Raw genomic sequence first — 6,000 nt, 5'->3', positions numbered from 1 at the left:
CACGGTGACTGTTCTCTGAGCAGAGAGATGTCCAGAGCTGCTGGCACGAAGAATTACTCTCCACATGTGTTTGGTTTTTTGCAAGAGGATCCAAGTGACTTGGGAATTGGGTTGGGTACTAAAAGGAGAGGAGACACAGACTCACATAGACCCAACCATGAGCTATTTATTTCCTATATGACCCAGAGAGCTACTTCAAACCAACCTTGACTTCTGGCCTCAATGCTGGGAGGTCACTGAGAGCAAATCCACAAAGGCTTCAGACACCAGATGATGGCAGCTGTGTGCAGTTTCCTGGTGAAACTCTAACCACCAAGGTGACAGCACGTGATCCTGACAACAGAGTGACATCTCAGACCCAGGAAGCATGCCCCCTTCCTGCTCTTCTGGGGACAAATTCCTTGGTTTCCAGCCCCAAGGGATTGGCGCTCATATTAACTTTGCCCAGCTTCTTCTATTGTTCAAAAAGTACTTTGTTATTTAACAAATAACCCATTTAACCAAGCCTGGAAATTAGAAGTATACTTCTAATCCCAGTGTGCTTTCTCCATCCCTGTAGGCACATGAGCAGTGTAAGATAAAGGTGCCCACTGGGCAGAACCCTTCCAACCAGCACCGTGATTGTCTAGAAGGGGGCAGGGCGGGCAGGGGGGTCAACCAGGAGCCAGGGCAGAGCTGCGTGTGCTAAAGTCCAGGATGCAGCTAAGGGAACCCCACGCATGAAGGCAATGAGAATCCCAAACACTTTGCAATAGACTTGGTCTCCTTCCTTGATGCAAAGCACCAGACACATAGTACTATCTTCTCAGAGGGAAGGCTGAATGACGAGCTAACTGCAGGGGAACTCTGGTCTTATTTATGAGAAACAGACATGAAGACAAGATTTCTGACACCGTGGTCCTGAACCCCACAAAATTATGATCCCATGAGTCATCGGGATGGAAATAACTCAATGCCGTGGGCTTTTGTTCTGCTTTTTCTCATCTTTAAAAACCCTTGAAACAGAAATCAGTCACTGGCTTAGCTCATGACGAGAGAGAAGTCTCAGGTGACTGAGTTTTGGCCTCAGAGGACGTTAAGTGGGGCAGAGTCTGGAATGAACTGAGCCTGGGCCCAGACGCTCATACATGGTAGCATGAGTCAGCACGTAGCTCTAGGTGAGAGTATCTGCAGTATCAGAGAGGTGAGGTCTTACAGAGAGGCCAAAAGGCCAGGACGGGTGATCAACTGCTGTCCCAGGAGACCACCCTTGGGGAAAAGAAGTTCTGGAATCTAGAGATAAGACTAAACTGTAGGGTCTCAGCATAATGCATACTTTATTGGTCAATTGTCCTGTGATGATAATTTGATTCGATGGCACTTGATTAATCTTGTTGAAAGCAGACTCTGGGATTGAGGTTGCAGACTCTACTCCCATTCCAGACCCAAGCATGTTTGTCTCAAAAAGGCTCCCAAAACCTCTTGAGTCTGGGGATGAGATGGCTCCCAAAACTCTGAGACAAGATGGGAAAAGAACAACAAAACAGCCCCAAGAGTTAAAGCACCAAGTTCCTGAAGACACTATGAGGGTAACCTCTTCCAAAAGGGGTTTCTATTGTTTATCCCAGGATATAAAATGTCTACAGTGGGAAAAGCAGAAGTTCAACCATGGGTAGCTCAAACACAGAGTGAAAGTCCATCAGAAACTTCTGACTCCCTCAGCTTCCTGGGTTGGTTTCTGCTGGGTGTCTTGAGACCCGATTTGATGATGTTAGTTTTTGCTTGCTCTTTCAATTAGGTTGCCCAGGCGATGGTGATGATGGCGATGATGATGGTGATGATGGTGATGATGGTGATGATGGTGATGATGGTGATGATGGTGGTGGTGATGGTGATGATGGTGATGATGGTGGTGATGATGGTGATGATGGTGATGATGGTGGTGATGGTGGTGGTGGTGGTGATGATGGTGGTGATCTTTTCTCTGTCTGCTCCTCACTATCTATTATTTCACTCCTGCCAACTATACACTTATTTAATAAACTCACTCATCCAAAAACACAGCTATTATAGATTGTTCTCCAGACCACACAAAACAGTGTCCTTAGAAGCCATTCCTGTTAGATTTAGACCCTTGATCTTAGACTTGATAGAGGAAGCAACGGGGTCTGTTGCAATTTTGTCATCATAAAGCCAGCGGATTGCAAAAGATGATTCCGGACGAAGCATATAAATAACTGAAAGAGGAAGGTAGGATGCACAGCCTTTTAGGGCAGAAGGCAGCAGCCTGCCATGGGGAGAAGGCATCAGATACTGGTGGTTGGCTTCTTTGCTTGCTTAGTTTGCATTAATTTATTTAGACATTGTACCCTAGGCTGGTCTGAATTTCACCACACAACTGAAATATATTGGCCATTCTCCCCCCTTAGCCTCCCAAATGTTCCACAGGCCACCATGCTTGGCCCTTGTTTTCATATATTCTGTAAGTAGCATTTGTGGTGGGAAGAATAGTGGTCTCCAGAGATGCACCTCAAAAAGAGGACTTTCTGTGTGGGTGGGCCATGGATCTTATGATGGAGGAGGCATAGATTAAAGACAACAAAGTCACTAGTGTTCTTGAATCAGGGGGCAGATGGACCCCTGGGAGCACCAATGAGTACTAATGGTCAACAGTGGGAAGCAGCCACAGTGCAAGGAACAGAGGTGCCTCCAACAGCAGGCAAAGGAAAGATTTGCCCCTGAACCCCACCCCACCCCCAGAAGCATGTGGCCCTCGAGTTACGCTTCCGACCCACAGAGCTGTTGGGAGAAACTGTGAGGTTTGGAGTCCCTGGACTGTCAACTTGTCTTTCTCCTCTTCTACCTCCTCCTGCCTTCCCTCCTCATCCTCTCCTCCATTCCTCTTCCTTCTCATTTTCTTTTTTATTTTGTTGAAATGGACTCACCTAGCTCAGGTTGGCCTCAGACTCCCTAGATAGCACAAGCTGACTTTGAATCCCCATCCTCCTGGCTCTTCCTCTTGAGTAAGTACCATGTACAGTTAGCAGAGACTTTCTGAGCCTACCTTATAGTTCTGGATAGAGACTAAAGGTTTTTATGGTACTCTGAGTCATACAGCTTAGTTCTAGCTAGCTGAAACGGAAGAATGTCTCCCTAATGACAGAGGTGCTAAGAATGATACCAGGGATGGTGGTGATTGCCCTCTCAGACACACTGGCTCTACAGTTGTTGGAACAGATGGTGAATGCAGGAGACATGTTGAGGTTTGGTCTTTTGCTATCTATTGTAATGCTAAGTGTCGGCCCCCATGACTGGTTGTCCCAGAGATGAGAGAGTCCTCACATACACCTTGGCCCCAAGATAGGTCTGATTGGTAAATAAAGTCAATAATTGGGCAGAAGAGACATAGGTGGACTTTAGGTTTCCCAGACATGGGGGTTGGAAAGGGACCACAAGGGAGAAGGAAGAAGAAGCCACCATGGTTTAGGACTCAAGAGAACGTGGCCCTGAGGGCTGGCCAATTAGATTGAGAGCAGCACGGATGAAACATAGTAAGTAGTAACTTGGGGCTATTGGTAGGAAAGTAGAATTCTAATATCATAGAACATAGACAGCTGCCAAGCTTTTGTACTGTTTAAGGCTTACTGTAAATATAAAGGCTGTGTGTGTGTGTGTGTGTGTGTTCTACCCTAGAAGTAAGTTGTCTAAGGGGAGGTAGAAACCCCAGGTCAGGATTAAATATTTCTACAACAGAGACATTGAGAAATGTGGACTCAAAACTGCACTCCAGAGGGTCCCCAGCACATGAAACAAGAGCTGCTGCTGAAGGCCAACACATCTGCAAGCAGAACAGTAGTAGATTAAGTGTTGGCGGCCAAGGCAGGGTCTGCCCACAAGAAAGTGCACATTGGGAGCAGGGCACAGTGGGCTCTGGGTAGCACATTGCAGGACGTGTCTTGTAAACAGCCCTGGCTGCAGCTGACAATTCCGGAAAGGTGCAGGCATAGACAATGCACCAACCTAAGGCAGATGGTCAAGACCAAAGTCTTAAGGTTCAGCTCCTTCCTCTATAAATGTTAGTCCCTAAGATCTTACTAAGCTCCAAAAGGCTAAGATTCTTAAAGATCCTCTGTGATCTTTGAGGACCACTGTTGTGGTATGAATGAGAAAGGCATATATATTTGAGAGCTTGATCCCTAGTTGGCAAAACTATTTGGGAAGGATTAGGAGGTGTTGTCTTCTTGGAGGAGGTGTGTAAGGGAGGTTTCAAAAGCCCACAGCATTCCCAGTCAGCATTGTCTCTGCCTCCTCCTTATGAATTGTATATAAGCTCTTAGCTACTGCTACGGGCTATTCTTGCCTGCTTGCTGCCATGCTCTCAACCATGATGATCATAGGCTCTCTTGAACTGTCAACTCCAAGTAAACCCTTTCTTCTATAAGTTGCTTCGGCCATGACATCTCCTCATATCAAATAGAAAAGAAATTAAAATAAGCTTGGGGGAACCACTTCAGAAATCACATCCGTAAGTACCACAATGACTTGATAAGCATACCACATGCATCACTCATTGTTCTGCGACCAAGCTAAGACATACTGGGTCAGTATAAATACATGTTGCCTTCCATACTCACAGGCAGTCTCAGTAGAAGGTCCAGAAGTCCTGCATGAAGCCCTCCCCGTATATCAGTTTCTCTTCTTTCCTCCTGTCTGTGAAGATCTCACAGCTGAGGTGAGAGGCACGCTGGGAAGATCTCACTTCCCTTCTTCTGAGCATCAGAGGATCTTTCTCCCTGGACCCAGACAGAAGACTTAAATTATATTGGCTTCAGCCTTTGCATGATTAAAAGGAATTAAATTAAAATGAAGAATTCACTGATAAAATATAGTTCCCATCTGGAAATTCCTGCTCCTGGTTTCCTCCCACAAGCAATGGGAACAGGCTCCTCAGCCACACGAGACAGACTACCAAGAAGTGCAGCTTAGGGAGCCTACGAGGCATGCATGATCACGCATGTGTGAAGCAGGAAAACAAGGTTGATCTCTGAATCCCTGACATAGGATCTCGAGGTAGAGAGCATGAGGGCAGAGTCTGTGATGGAGTAGCCTCCTAGAGGGTAAGTTAACTAGAGTTACAGACAACTCTGTCATAGCTCAACTCTAGAGGCTTGTGACAACGTGACAGGTTCACCTCATATAGAACACGACCGGCCCCTGGACTAGGACGCACCACAATTGCAAGGCAGTTGAAAGGCCAGTCCCTCTCACCTGCATGGGTGGGCGTGACTTTCTGTGATCCAAGAATCCACACGAACACGTTCCTTGACAAATTCTTAGAAAAAAATCTTGCTTCCTTCAATTCCTGGATTAGTAAGTCTGCCAAGAAAATAAGAATATAAAAATTCCCTTTGTCAACTTTACATTTATTTCAAAAGAAGACTTATAAAAACAAACATTAACACTGTGTACACACAAGCCCCCCAAAGAGCCATTGACACAGTCGAGTTTCTAGCATTCTGCTTTTAGCCTTCTTATCAATTCTTTGTGAATTTCACATCATGTACCCAAATCCCACCCATCTCCCCATGCTTTCCTATATTCTCTCTATACTTTCAGTCCCCCAAAAGAAAATAAGATAGAATGGGGGGGGGAGGGAGAGGGAGAGGGGCAGGGAGAGAGGGAGAGGGTATCACACGGACAGCCCTCCCTTTTGGCCAAAGAACTTTACTTGCAACTGTTCATTGCAATGAGTTGTTGGTCTATTTCGAGGCCTCTGGCTTCCACTACTCTGTCAATCCTGGATCCTCACCAGGGCTCCTCTCAGGTCTCCTGTTGTTGCCATGGAGATCCTGTAGGTTTGAATCTGCAGAACAGAAGCTTTCAGGAACTCAAGAAGCTCATAGATGCTGTAGATGCTCATAGATGGGGTGAGCCAGCTCAAAGGCCTGGACCTGGGTCTGGGTGGTAGCTGAGTTGGTCCGCCCACCAGCTCCCCTGCACCCACACCACCAGGGATAAGCT

The sequence above is a fragment of the Mus caroli genome, chromosome 17 (assembly GCF_900094665.2).
Source record: "Mus caroli chromosome 17, CAROLI_EIJ_v1.1, whole genome shotgun sequence".
Lineage (NCBI taxonomy): Eukaryota > Metazoa > Chordata > Mammalia > Rodentia > Muridae > Mus > Mus caroli.
The sequence above is the reverse complement of the archived record's forward strand: the minus strand, read 5'-3'. Positions refer to the sequence as shown.